The 14406-nt window shown below is 40.9% G+C and overlaps 1 long non-coding RNA gene across 1 annotated transcript in view; it reads left to right on the forward strand.

The window, feature by feature from the left end:
* The first annotated feature begins 10627 nt into the window (after positions 1–10627).
* The window catches only part of LOC117510262, a 7331-nt gene continuing 3552 nt past the window's right edge, over positions 10628–14406 (forward strand). The window contains exons 1-2 of the long non-coding RNA XR_004560660.1: positions 10628–10638; positions 12169–12172. This is a non-coding gene — a long non-coding RNA (uncharacterized LOC117510262). The remainder of the gene's footprint in view (positions 10639–12168; positions 12173–14406) is intronic.

The raw sequence follows: 14406 nt of genomic DNA on the forward strand, positions 1-14406 counted from the left end.
CCATAATGTACTGCTGGGAACAGCATGCCCACACTAAAACCTTAAAAATTAGCGCATTACTTTAAAACTAAAACATATGTATGTATGTATGTATATATATATATATATATATATATATATATAAGTATGGTTTTTGTCCTGGTCGCGGCACACTGGACCAGCTCTTCACCCTCCATCAGGTGCTCAAAGGGTTCATGGGAGTTCGCCCAACCAGTCCACATGTGCTTTGTGGATCTGGAGAAGGCGTTTGACTGTGTCCCTCGAGGTGCCCTGTGGGGGGTGCTCTGGGAGTATGAGGTCTGTGGTCCTTTGCTAAGGGCTATCCAGTCCCTGTACAACTGCAGAAGGAGCTTGGTTCGCATTGCCGGTAGTAAGTCAAACCTGTTTCCAGTGCATGCTGGCCTCTACCAGGGCTGCCCTTTGTCACCGGTTCTGTTCATTACCTTTATGGACAGAATTTCTAGGCACAGCCATGGTGTAGAGGGGGTCCGGTTTGGGAACCACAGAATCTCATCTCTGCTGTTTGTGGATGATGTGGTCCTGTTGGCTTCGTCAAACCAGGACCTTCAGCGTATACTGGGGTGGTTTGCAGCCGAGTGTGAAGCGTCCAGGATGAAGATCATCACCTCCAAATCCGCCACCATGGTACTGGACTGGAAAAAGGTGCCTTGCCCTCTTCAGGCCGGTGTCCTTGCTTCAGGTGGAGGAGTTTAAGTATCTTGGGGTCTTGTTCACGAGTGAGGGACAGATGGAGCGTGAGATCGATAGGCGGATCGGTGCAGTGTCTGCAGTGATGCGGTCGCTGTATCGGACCAGTTCTCCTTTGCCTGTAGAGGATAGAGCGGTTTCTTCTAGAAGCAGCTCTCCTCTGTTTGCAGAGGGTAGAACTACGCATCTGTTCACCTTTGTTTACCACATTAATGGTCTAAAAATTATCGGACAAAAATTTATCGGAAGATAATTAGTCCGATAATGGTTTTCAAAGTTATCTGAAAAGATAATCTGATAATGAAAACTTTATCTTCGATAACTATTGGTTATCGGATTATCAGAAGTGTGCCCACCACTGGTCATGATGGATCTCTGCTACACCTCTGCCATATTTACGTGATGCGTACACATAGCCACATTCTGATCTGCAACAGTCACTACTGACATACAGAATGACGAAATTCACACACACAACTGTTCAATACAAATATCCACAGACCTCCACATGTAGCCTGTAGCCTAAAGGAAAGAAAAAATGCCAATGGCAGGCAGAGAGAAAATCTTTCACCTACCACTGATGTCTTCATAATAGCACAATGCACATGTTGTTGTGGTTAAGAGCAAAAGCATCAATGATTTGGTCGTTGTCCAGAAGCTGTGTTCTCTGAGGGGTAATTGCCAGGAGCAACACCAGGTCACTGGTTTGGTCGTCTCCTCTAGGCTTGACTACTGTAACTCCCTGCTCTTTGGGATCTCTGGAAAAAAAAACCTTCAAAGGCTCCAATACATTCAAAACAGTGCAGCTAGAATTCTGATGAGAGTACATAAATAGGAGCATATTACCTATTCTCCATAACCTTCACTGGCTCCCCATCACTTAAAGAATCCATTTTAAGATTGCTCTCATCACCCACCAATGCATCCATGGCAATGCCCCTACATACATCAAAGACCTCCTCACTCCCCACACATCCTCCCATTCCCTCTGTGCATACAATGCTAATCTTCTCCATCTCCCTCGCACAAAATATCACACCATGGGAGACAGGGCCTTCTGTTCAGCTCCCCCTCATGTTTGGAACTCCCTCCCTGACCATCAGAGGGCTCCACAGACTGTGGAAGCTTTTTAAAAAAAGCCTCAAGACATACTTGTTTAGACAGGCCTATCACAGGGCTCCGAATTTGAATCTGTTGCATCTTAGTCTTTTTATTGTATTTTATTGTGGTTTTATTCTATTCTGCTGACTTTGTTTTATCTTAAAATGTACTGTTTTTATTCTCTTGTTTATCCTTGGTTTGACTTTTTATTGTTTTGTTTTTTATCACTGGAGCACTTTGAGATTTTTTATTAATGAAAGGTGCATTATAAATGGAATTTATTATTATTATTATCATAACATTGTTGAACGTGATGTCATTGAACATCACGTTACACTCGTTTTGTGTAAAACATTCAGTTCTGTTGATGAATGTTTATTTTCTTTGATAAGTGAAATATTCATCTAATCACAGAAATCTGAAAACGCCAGACGGGTCTTACTGTGGAAAACTGAAAGGATGATGTCATCGCCCTGCCTCTGGAACATGTTGTTAACAGTGTAATTTTACTGTGTAATTTATCATATTATTATTTTTTTTCTTCTTGTTGGTGGTGGGACAAAGTGCCAGCGTCCTCCAGCTGAAAAACTCACCCAGAGCAGACAAACACTGAGGGGCTTCTTTAAAAACCCTTTAATAAGGGTGTTATGTGGAGAACAGTTTTCATCTGTGATGATGAATCCTGGCAACAGGTCAGATTAAAAGACTTTATTTAATCTATGAGCCGGCTTCTAAAGTTTTAGCTTTTGTTGTTAGCTCCACGTCTTATTCTCCATTTTTTTGTAGAAGTGTTACAGCGCTACATACAGGCCTGGCATATGTACTACAGCATTTTCATGTGGTTTCACTGGATCTGTGAGAACGGAGATATTTATTGAATGGAGCACTTTTTGAAAATGACATGACAAAGAAAAAGATTGTATAACAGAAGTTCAGTTTCAGTGTGGACAAGGCCTCAAAAACATGGGACGAAATTAAAATAATAAATGAGGAATTATTTTCTTGGGGGTGCTATGACAAATCCAGGGGGCATGCTAGCACCCCCTAGCGCCCCCTGGCGCCGCCCATGCTTTGAGCTGCTTCATGGCTACTGGCCCAGGACCTTAAAGGGGCGAGTGTCAGTCAAGAGCAAAATGCTAGCATTGTGGAGTAGTCAAGACCTGGAGGATTCGACACTTACTAAGTCCCTTCGGCTGCTCCCTTGTTTGCACTTGGGGTTGCCACAGCAAATCCAAGGTGGATCTGCATGTTGAATTGGCACAAGTTTTACGCCGGATGCCCTTCCTGACGCAACTCCACATTACATGGAGAAATGTGGCAGGGGTGGGATTAGAACCCGGAACCTTCTGAACTGAAACCAAGCGCATTAACCACTTGGCCACCACCCCTGCTCTGAGACCTTAAAAAAAAAAAAAAAATCTACCCTATACTTAATGAAATTTGTGCCAGAAATGAAGTTTTTGTGATTGAACGTGTAAAATTTAACAACAGTAGATTGTTTGCTCATTATTGATGTTCAGTGGTACCAACAGATTCAAGAGAACATTGCATTTTTAGTGTAGCGGTTAAGTCCATATATAGTATATAGAAGGTATTGTGCATTTTGAGATAAACGTACCAAATATCCTGGAGTGTTGGTATATGGCATGGAGTTTATTTTCAGACGTGGAGGCATCCTGGAGCCTGAAATAGTTTTGACTGAATGTTTGGTCCCTTAAGTAAAGGTCAAACAACGTTGACGCCCATCAGATTCTATGACATGTGACATACTGTATGTTACCCCGTAACGTGATGACACATGGTGCAAACTATTCATGTTTTAAAACCCTATTAACTAAAGCAATAATTGACATCACTTTTTACCAAAAGTGGAAAACTTGAACTTTTAACCCCTGTACAAGCGGAAATTGACTTTTGTCACTGTTTTAGCTGTTTTTTACCCCCACAGACATATATAGTCCAAACTATATCTCTTTGGAATAAATATGATCAGACAAATAATAAGGTATATTTTCTAATACAACTGGAGTATTTTTTAATATTGACCCCTGTGTGATTCTTCATTGAATGTAAGTCAATGTAGGTCATTAGATATCAGCTCCAGGATGCCTCCATGTCTGAAAATAAACTTCAGTTAATTTAGAATACGAGGTCTGTCCATAAAGTATAGGTCCTTTTTATTTTTTTCAAAAACTATATGGATTTCATTCATATGTTTTTACGTCAGACATGCTTGAACCCTCGTGCGCATGCATGAGTTTTTCCACGCCTGTCGGTGACGTCATTCGCCTGTGAGCACTCCTTGTGGGAGGAGTCGTCCAGCCCCTCGTCGGAATTCCTTTGTCTGAGAAGTTGCTGAGAGACTGGCGCTTTGTTTGATCAAAATTTTTTCTAAACCTGTGAGACACATCGAAGTGGACACGGTTTGAAAAATTAAGCTGGTTTTCCGTGAAAATTTTAACGGCTGATGAGAGATTTTGAGGTGATACTGTCGCTTTAAGGACTTCCCACGGAGCGAGACGTCGTGCAGCGCCCCGAGGCGCCGTCATCAGCCTGTTTCAAGCTGAAAACCTCCACATTTCAGGCTCTATTGATCCAGGACGTCGTGAGAGAACAGAGAAGTTTCAGAAGAAGTCGGTTTCAGCATTTTATCCGGATATTCCACTGTTAAAGGAGATGATTGAAAGACGTGCGGGCGGATTGCAGCGTCGGCTCGCAGCCGCCGCGACGCTCCGCCACAGGAAAAACACCTCAGTTGGAAGCCTTAAGGACAAGTTGGAACATGTCCAGCTGTTAAACAATTTCTCATATACTCACTCCACTGAAAGCCATCAAAAGCCGCCTGGATTTTACAAATGGTTATCAACACGGAGGTGTTTTTCCTGTGCCACCGCACCGCACCGGCTGCGTCCCGACGCGCGGACCCGTCCGCACGTCTTTCATTAAAAAAATCTCCTTTAACAGTGGAATATCCGGATAAAATGCTGAAACCGACTTCTTCTGAAACTTCTCTGTTCTCTCACGGCGTCCTGGATCAATAGAGCCTGAAATGTGGAGGTTTTCAGCTTGAAACAGGCTGACGACGGCGCCTGAGAGTGCTGCACGACGTCTCGCTCCGTGGGAAGTCCTTAAAGCGACAGTATCACCTCAAAATCTCTCATCAGCCGTTAAAATTTTCACGGAAAACCAGCTTAATTTTTCGAACCGTGTCCACTTCGATGTGTCTCACAGGTTTAGAAAAAATTTTGATCAAACAAAGCGCCAGTCTCTCAGCAACTTCTTAGACAAAGGAATTCCGACGAGGGGCTGGACGACTCCTCCCACAAGGAGTGCTCACAGGCGAATGACGTCACCGACAGGCGTGGAAAAACTCATGCATGTGCACGAGGGTTCAAGCATGTCTGACGTAAAAACATATGAATGAAATCCATATAGTTTTTGAAAAAAATAAAAAGGACCTATACTTTATGGACAGACCTCGTATGTGTGCCAAATTTCATGCTTTGATCACAAAAAAAAGATTATTTTGCCTAATCTGCTGCACTATATGGGATCGCCTATCATATACGAGGTCTGTTAGAAAAGTATCTGACCTTTTTATTTTTTTCAAAAACCATATGGATTTGAATCACGTGTGATTGCATCAGCCAAGCTTGAACCTTCGTGCACATGCGTGAGTTTTTTCACGCCTGTCGGTTGCATCATTCGCCTGTGAGCAGGCTTTGAGTGAGGTGTGGTCCACCCCTCTCGTCTATTTTTTATTGCGAATAAATGTCTGAACGATTTGGAGCTTTGCTGCGTCAATTTTTTTCCAGAAACTGTGAGAGACCTCCAGGTGGACACCATTCGGAAAATTAATATGGCTTTCAGGGATGATTTTATGGGGATTACACAGATTAAGGAGTGATCCAGACGGTTTAAAGACCCCCCACAACTGCTTAGAGCGCAGCGCGCTCCCAGCCCCCATCGACAGGCTGACACCCCGCTGGAACAACCAGATCATTTCCAATGTGAAGGCTTTGTTGATCCAGGACCTCGTCTGACTTTCACAAAAAGGCTGAAGATGTGGACATCAGCACTTTTTCAGTACATTCCACCATTACAGGAGTTTTTTTCATGGAAAGAAAAGCGGAGGGACGCGCCACGGAGCCGTTCATTACGCGGCACAAAACCACCTCGGTGTTGGTCTCTCAGGACGGCTTAAAGGTGGATTTCAGATGGATTCTGGTTGCTTTCCAGTTGTGTGAATATCCGATTGTGATTGTGCATGAGCTGGACATGCCTTGCAGCTGTCGCGGTGGAGCCGCTCCTGTTTCCATGACAAAAACTCCTGTAACAGTGGAATGTGCCATTCATTTCTAAACTGGACGCTGTCTTGATCTGGTATGTCATCTGACTAGCACAGGAATTGTGAAAAGAGTGGACATCAGCATTTTTTCAGCACATTGAGACAGACGTGCGGAGGAATTCCGCACATCGCGGTGGAGCTGCATGGCGCAAAGCAACGCCGTGATGAAGCCTTCCAGGACATGTTGGGGCAGGTCCAGCTCATGCACAATCACAATCGGATAATCACACGACTGAAATCCACCTGAAAGCCGTCCTGTGAGACCAACACCAAGGTGGTTTTGTCCCGCGTAATGAACGGCTCCGTGGCGCATCCCTCCGCTTTTCTTTCCATGAAAAAACTCCTGTAACGGTGGAATGTACTGAAAAAGTGCTGATATCCACATCTTCAGCCTTTTTGTGGAAGTCAGACGACGTCCCGGATCAACCAAGCTTTCACGTTGGAAATGATCTAGTTGTTCCAGCGGGGTTGGAGCCTGTCGATCGGCGCTCGGAGCGCGCCGCGCTCTCAGCAGTTGTGGGCAGTCTTTAAACCATCTGGATCACTCCTTAATTATATTAATTTTCCGAATGGTGTCCACCTGGAAGTCTCTCACAGTTTCTGGAAAAAAAATTGATGCAGCAAAGCTACAAATCGTTCAGACATTTATTCGCAATAAAAAAAATGACGAGAGTGGTGGACCAGTGCTCACACAAAGCCTGCTCACAGGCGAATGACGCAACCGACAGGTGTGAAAAAACTCACGCATGCGCATGAAGGTTCAAGCTTGGCTGATGCAATCACACGTGATTCAAATCCATATGGTTTTTGAAAAAAATAAAAAGGTCCGATACTTTTCTAACAGACCTTGTATTTCCAGTCAACACAAAGAAGATTAATTGATTAATTTCATGACTAGGCTTTTTTTTTAAATAAATTTTTAATAACATTTTTGGATGGAACATTTAATATCCCACATCCTCTGACATGTAGCTGTCTGATGACAAGTATCATAGATCAAGTTTAAAGAAAATTAAAAACAGGGTTCTTGAACTCCACCTGGTCCAAATGTGCTTTAGTTAACTCTGTAAGGACTGTCTATTAAAAAAAAACATAGAAAATACAAAAAATTACATTTCCTGTATACAAATATATTAAAAGCCAAGGGGCCTCTGTGAATGTGTGTGCGTGTGTATAACTTTGATAACAGAAAAATAAGGGAGAGCTGACATTTGCCGTCTGGTATGATTATGTACTTTGGGTCAAGCATGAATGCCGTGAAACCCGAAAGTTGATAGGACTAATATTTTTGGAGAAATGAGGGATATTCGCTAACAACGGTGAACAATGGACATTAATATCATCATTAATCAGTCCCTGGTAACAAAGGAAATATCTTAACCTTACCAGTTGTGAAACATGACATCAGCTAAATGTGCCAAATCATAAACACAACTATTCATGAAACTTTCTCATTTTAATTTCCTGCACTTTCAGTTAAAATCATTATAGAAACTTTGAACAATTTATGACCACCCTTGAAAAATGTCTGCTACCTATTTTATAAACACTACCCAGTTTAGAAGCCGTGCATCCCTATGGGCAACACGCTAGTTACTTTTTAAATCATCTTGAACAAAACCAACAAACATCTCATTTGCAGTGTTAAATAAACACTGCAGTGAGTGAAAATGGTAATCAACACCAACAGATTGACATTACACTATGATATATCTGATTTAATACTATTTTGAATGAGACCATGAATTCAACGCGGCTGAATTTATTCTGCATTAATAACACACATTCGCAAATTGCCTTAACAAAGGTTAAGCCTGCAGCCATCTTTCTTAAATGCGATGTCTCAGTGTTTGCTGTGATGTTTATGAAGCTCTTCGCATTCATGTATTCATCAGAACATTGCTGCACAGTATGAGAGGGTGTCTACGGTGAATGAGATGCTGCACTTTTTGCTCTGGATAGATGAGTTTGTCTGGTCGCGTATCTCTTCCTTTGCTTGTTGTTAGTGTGGGATTGGTTTTAACTGAGACCTGATGAGGGGGTCAGGATGTGAACAGCCACAGTCTTAGCCGGGGGGGTCGACTGGTGGCCAGAAAATGTATTCACAGGGTGCTCTCCCTGCATCTGCCTCACTTTGAAGTTGCTCTCTCAGCTCTGGCTTGTCGTACGTGACTGTGTTCACCATGCATGCGTGCGTCCGTGAAACTGCGAGTGCTAGAGAGAAAGAGCAAGAAGAGGGAGATGCAGCGCACCAACCCATACTCGCTTTGGAGAATTCAAGGTCATCCTTTCATGTTTTGCCAAGCACCGGTCAATCAGTTTCTAATCAAAGCGCTACTTAATTCAGCAGTAATTCCCATCTCCTTGTCACGTTTTTGCATCAGAATTTCAGAGGTGTAGCAGAGTTCCCACTTGTCTTTTCTCTGATCTGCTGCAGTGTATCTAACATGTCTTGCCAGGACAAACCCACCTTGTCAAGCTCTCTAATAAAGCTTGTTAAGCGTACTGAGGACATGTCAGATGACATTGTGTTAATATTGCTCCCATCTATCTCACTTCTGGAGATTAAGGTCTTATTTGATCATCTTCGGAGTGTGCATGAGGCCGGATGTGTCCTGTTCTTTCAATCACACACCTCCAAATCCAATTTTGGGACCTCATATTCTTATCCCATGGTTTCTGCATTATGACCCCCTTTATTTGGTCTCTTTTTTTTGTTACTATACTTATGTTTATTGATAGATTTAGTGACATGCAACACTTTCACATGCATTTCCTTTCTCTAATGCTGCAATCTGCATTGGAATAAAATGCCAAAAGTGCTTATTAATTGATTTTTTTTTTTTTTTGGTTAGTTTTTGTTCTTTTAAACAGGTTTTCTTCATAGCTGTTGATACACAAAGCACATCTTTGAAATATGCCTAAGGTCAGGCTGTGACAGTTAATCCTGACGTCCACCAGATTTTATGTCTAGGGCCTGAACCACACAAAGAATGTCAAGTAAAACTCCTCACTTGGGGGTAGGATGAGTAACAGGAAGACAGGGGACAGGAAGGAGAGGAACAGTAGTAGCCAGTAAGCCATTAGCGAGCAGTATTTCTGGTATGTATATCTGTATTTACATTTTGCAAATTGTTTTTTTACTTCTACTTTTGATACTCTGTGTGCTTCTTACCCTGTGTGCTGCTATACAATGCTGCTGGGAATCTCACTTTCCCTGAGGGAATCTTCCCAAGGGATTAATAAAGTTCTATCTAATCTAAGTACCCAGCATTGGTCTTTTCAGTTTTGTGGAGGCCAGAAGAACGTGTTACTCCGTCATTGTTTTATGAAATTGACTAACACCACTGAATGGTAATGCTGATCCCACATTAACATATAACCAGGTACTAAATATTATCACTGGGGGTTGTTGTTCAGTTTGACTTTAAGGACTTTAGCATGATTCAAATATTTTAAGATGTAAAAATTTAAATTTTATAGTCATTGTTTCTGTACATAAATTTTTAAATAAACAAGGTACTACTCAGCTGAACAAACTTGTTCGAATATGCAATTTTGTAATAACATAATTACTTTTCAAATTGCATCCTATAGCATTATTAATAGCATAATTAGCCTCAGGAGCCCATTACAATTAGTTCCACCCACAGAGCCGTATATAAGAACCTTCCACCTTACTTGTACCATTTCAACCAAATTGCCATCTTTGCCTTTACAAACTAATAGTAAGAGCTGTCTTACTATTACCTGGAGGTATTTGATACCAGAAACTAGAACTGTGTATGCCATTTTATAAAATTCTGCATTATCACTTTCCTACATAGTTTGTTTTCCAATTTATAAGTTCAGTGACATGAATATGAAAAAAGTGAATATTTACAAAAGCATCCATGTGAATATGAAGCTGAATATGAAGCTATGGATATTAGATAAAATCCTCTGGTCAGTTGAGTGATCTTATATAAACCAATCTTCAAAAAATATAATTATCCTAAACCCCTAGCCACATGACCAGATCAGAGGACAAAAGTGGTCCTTTTAGAGCACTTTGAAGGGTGAACCTATTATAAAAATGTTTTTAAATTCATTACCAAACCCCGGAAACCCATGCAGTTGTGAATACATAATATCTCTATAATCGCTGAGTTATGATGAGAAAATTCTAAGTAGTTTGATGTTTTCAGGAGAACTCCTACAGTTCCATCATGTCCCATTTTGGCCAAAAAAACATTTTTACCCGAAGCCAACATATGGCCATCGGTTATTGCGAAGACTTGGCATCCATCCATCCGTCTGTCTGAGTGTCCGTCTGTCTGTGTACATCATAAGTCCAGTTCTATTACTGCCAGACTCTTGAAATTCGCAGGAAAAATTCTTGGGACATAGACCTTGGACAAGCTCAAAGATGGTTCACCTTGATGTATTTCAAGAGGTTAAGAAGTCACATTTTGTTTCAAGCTGATCCGTTTTGTGTTTGAGTGAAGCGGGTGACAGCCAATCAGAGTAGAGCCACACCATGACGTCTCTTCAAAACCGCTTTGTTTTGTGTGTTTATAAACATGTTTCTCTATTAAGGAAAAGCTAGCAAGAAATAAACACTTCTAAAACTGAAAATGTTGTTTTTGTAACCTGATTAAACCTCTGGAAGGATTTGCAAACCATTTAGCAGACGTTAGAGTGGTGACGTCACAGGCTGTTAGCTAGGTGGAAACTCCATTTTGTTTGTGTGTAAATATAACCTCTTTGTCATATATTATGTAAAAGTTAGCGATAAATAAGCACTTCAAAAACTGAAAATGCTGTTTTTGGAACCCAATAACGCCTCTGGAGTGATTTATAAGACATTTAGCGGACGTTAGTATGTGCTCTAATGTCTGCTAGAGCTAACGTCCGCTAACTCAAAGCTAACTTGCTATGGGTTCAATTTGTCTCATTAATACCTGCAAATGCACAGAGGGTCATCTACAAATATTCTTTGATTTGCACTTCAGCTCTTGTCAAAAGCTCATGTAAATGCACACGCAAAGCCTCCTGCAGATGCTATTAAAATGCAAATATTGTTTATGATTAATTGATTGATGGATTGATTGAGGGGCTTTATTGAACATGTACAAATTGTACATAAGACAACAGGATCTTAATAATTAATTAAACAACTACAAATTGTAAAGAACAAAATGAATACGGCTGAGGATATTTTAGCATTGCATTGTTTTTAACCTCATACAGTACAAAACATATTAATCCCAGAGGTTATCTGATGCACAAAATGAAAATATATGGATACCATTTATTAAATGTGTGCAATATGAGCTTCCTAGGTGATTCCATTATAAAATTATAAGCCCCTGCAGTTTCAAAATAGGCTATTTTTCACACACGGCATTTTTAAGATTAAATTTTAAGGACCTCTATGAGGAATTGAACGCTAATGTTTTGCATGGTGAGTAATATCATATCAGAATCGAATTTATTGCTAAGTAAGTCCTCACATACAAGGAATTTGATCTGGTGTCATTGGTGCATAAACAACAATAAAAAAAACTACTTCTGTAAGAAGTAATAGGTTCATAATCAACAATAAAAAGAAAAGGAGAACATACTTCTGTAAGAAGTACAGGAGTCAAATACACAAATGGGCAAAACTGTGTTTACTGTCAAATAGATATAGTGGAATGGGGCTGTGATATGACAGATGAGAAACATTGCTTCACACCTTTGTATAATCTAGAACTGATGATTGTAATGTTTCTTCTGAATTGCTACATTCAAGCATTAGGGGTCTTCAGATGGTTCACAATGCAGCAGCAGCAGTTCTAACTCACAGAAGAAAGTTTGACCAAATTACTTCAGCCTTTGTCCCCCTTCTCTAGCTTCCTAATTTTAAGGTATTATAATTAACATATAAAGTTCTTCATGGATTGTCCTCTGGTCCACATGTTACATATGGAGACATTTATTCTTGAATCAATACACATGTACTAAACTGTTAAAATCTGTAAATACAGTGGGGTAGTCAGTCCCTGATTGTGCACGTTCTCCTACTTTGAAAGATGAGAGAGGCCTGTAATTTTCAACATAGGTACACTTCAACTATAAGAGACAAAAGTAGAAAAAAAAATCCAGGAAATGACATTGTAGGATTTTTATGAATTTATTAGTAAATTATGGTGGAAAATAAGTATTTGGTCAATAACAAAAGTTCAACTCAATACTTTGTAACATAATCTTTGTTGGCAATGACAGAGGTCAAACGTTTCCTGCACTGTAAAATCTAACGTGTCGTTTCAACTTAAAAATACGAGTGAAAGGGCTGCCTTAAAATTTCAAGTTAAGTGAAAGAAAATAAGTTGTTATCTAGGTTAGATATTCCTTGCTGGGTAAACACCTGCGTTAGTTTGGGCTGATTTATCTTTCATAATTGATTTAAGTCATTCAGTTAGTTGTTTGAATCTGAAATGGTCAGTTTTATAAACCTTTTGTTTCAGTTAAGTTGACTTGGATTTGTCAGTTGATTTAACTATTTAGGGTAGTTGTCTGAACTAGCAAATCTGTTTCATTTTAATTAAAACTGTAAGTTGTGTAAACCTTTTGTGTCAGTTAACTTGAGACTTGGATTTATTAATTGATTGACCTGCTTGGTTGTGATTTGAATTTACACACACACACACACACACACACACACACACACACACACACACACACACACACACACACACACACACACACACACACACACACACACACACACTTGAATGAAATCGATTAATTTCACCGAGTGAAAGTTTTACCTCTGAAGAAACATGCGGTCGATGATGCCCTCCAGCTTGCGTCCAAAATGGAGGAAGGGAGGAAAGGAGCACGTTCACCCACCCACAGCTGCATTCCCACAATGCATTTCAAGAAAAGCATGATGACGCAGGCGTTTTTATCCCCAAAGTCAAGTTCACTTACATTTCTAATTCAGTTGGGCCTGGATTTTCAAATTAGCATTTATTTTGTAGTTGAGACGTTTTTAACTAATAATTTCATGTTATTATAACAACCTCAGTAATCATGTGTCTTAATGACATAGAATAATATGTTAGATAACAAACAGACAAAATCACAATTTACAGTGTGTAAGTCTTGACCAGGTTTGCACACACTGTAGGTGGTGTTTTGGTCCATTCCTCCATGCAGATCTCCTCTAGAGCAGTGATGTTTTGGGGCTGTCGCTGGGCAACATGGACTTTCAACTCCCTCAACAAAATTTCTATGGGGTTGAGGTCTGGAGACTGGCTTGGCCACTCCAGGACCTTGAAATGCTTTTTATGGAGCCACTCCTTCGCTGCCCGAGTGGTGTGTTTGGGATCATTGTCATGCTGGAAGACCCAGCCACGTTGCATTTTCAATGCTCTCACTGATGGAAGGTTTTGGCTAAAAATCTCATGATACATGGCCACGTTCATTCTTCCCTTAACACAGATCAGCCGTTCTGTCCCTTTTGCAGAAAAACAGCTCCAAAGCATGATGTTTCCACTCCCATGCTTCACAGTAGACATGGTGTTCTTGGAATGCAGCTAGAGGATGACATTTTTCGGGAATTCCCGGGGGTCACGTGATTCCTGCGGGATTCCCGTGGGATGGGAGTCAAAATTTTATCAATCCCGTAATTGGGATGGGACGGGAATAAAAATGAACGGGAGCGGGCAGGAGCGGGAATGCCAAAAATAGATAATGATTTTCATCTATTTAAAACAACCAAAACACGTTCACACCGGGCGCAATCAGATGCTACAAATTTGCGGGGGTCGCGTGGCAACGGACGCACCTCCTTCGCCCAGTGTGTCGCTCTGCTTTTGCTGCAAAAATTCGCCCCGGTGCGTCATCAAATAGGAGCTTCCATTCTGCTCACCGGCTCTGGTTGTCAGTCAAGTTAACATGACAGACCTTGGTCACACAGAGCGAGTTGTTGTGGAAAGCTCCCAATACAGGGAGTATCATTATTTGCTCCAGGAGCTGAGTCTGGATGACGGCTGCTTTCAGCGGCCCTTCCGCCTCTGCAGGACCCAACTGATCACCTTAGTATTTCTCTGTTTTTCTTGTTGTTTGATGCTGGCAAATTATACAGTATTTTTTGTCTTTCTGATGACTGATTCTGTTTTTTCTCTCTGTTAAGGTGCAGTTCCATCCAGAGATGGGAGGTGTACTTGTGTTGGCAATCCTCCTGTCCTGTGTGCCAATAGCATTTCTTGTATATTCGT

The sequence above is a fragment of the Thalassophryne amazonica genome, chromosome 5 (assembly GCF_902500255.1).
Source record: "Thalassophryne amazonica chromosome 5, fThaAma1.1, whole genome shotgun sequence".
Classification (NCBI taxonomy): domain Eukaryota; kingdom Metazoa; phylum Chordata; class Actinopteri; order Batrachoidiformes; family Batrachoididae; genus Thalassophryne; species Thalassophryne amazonica.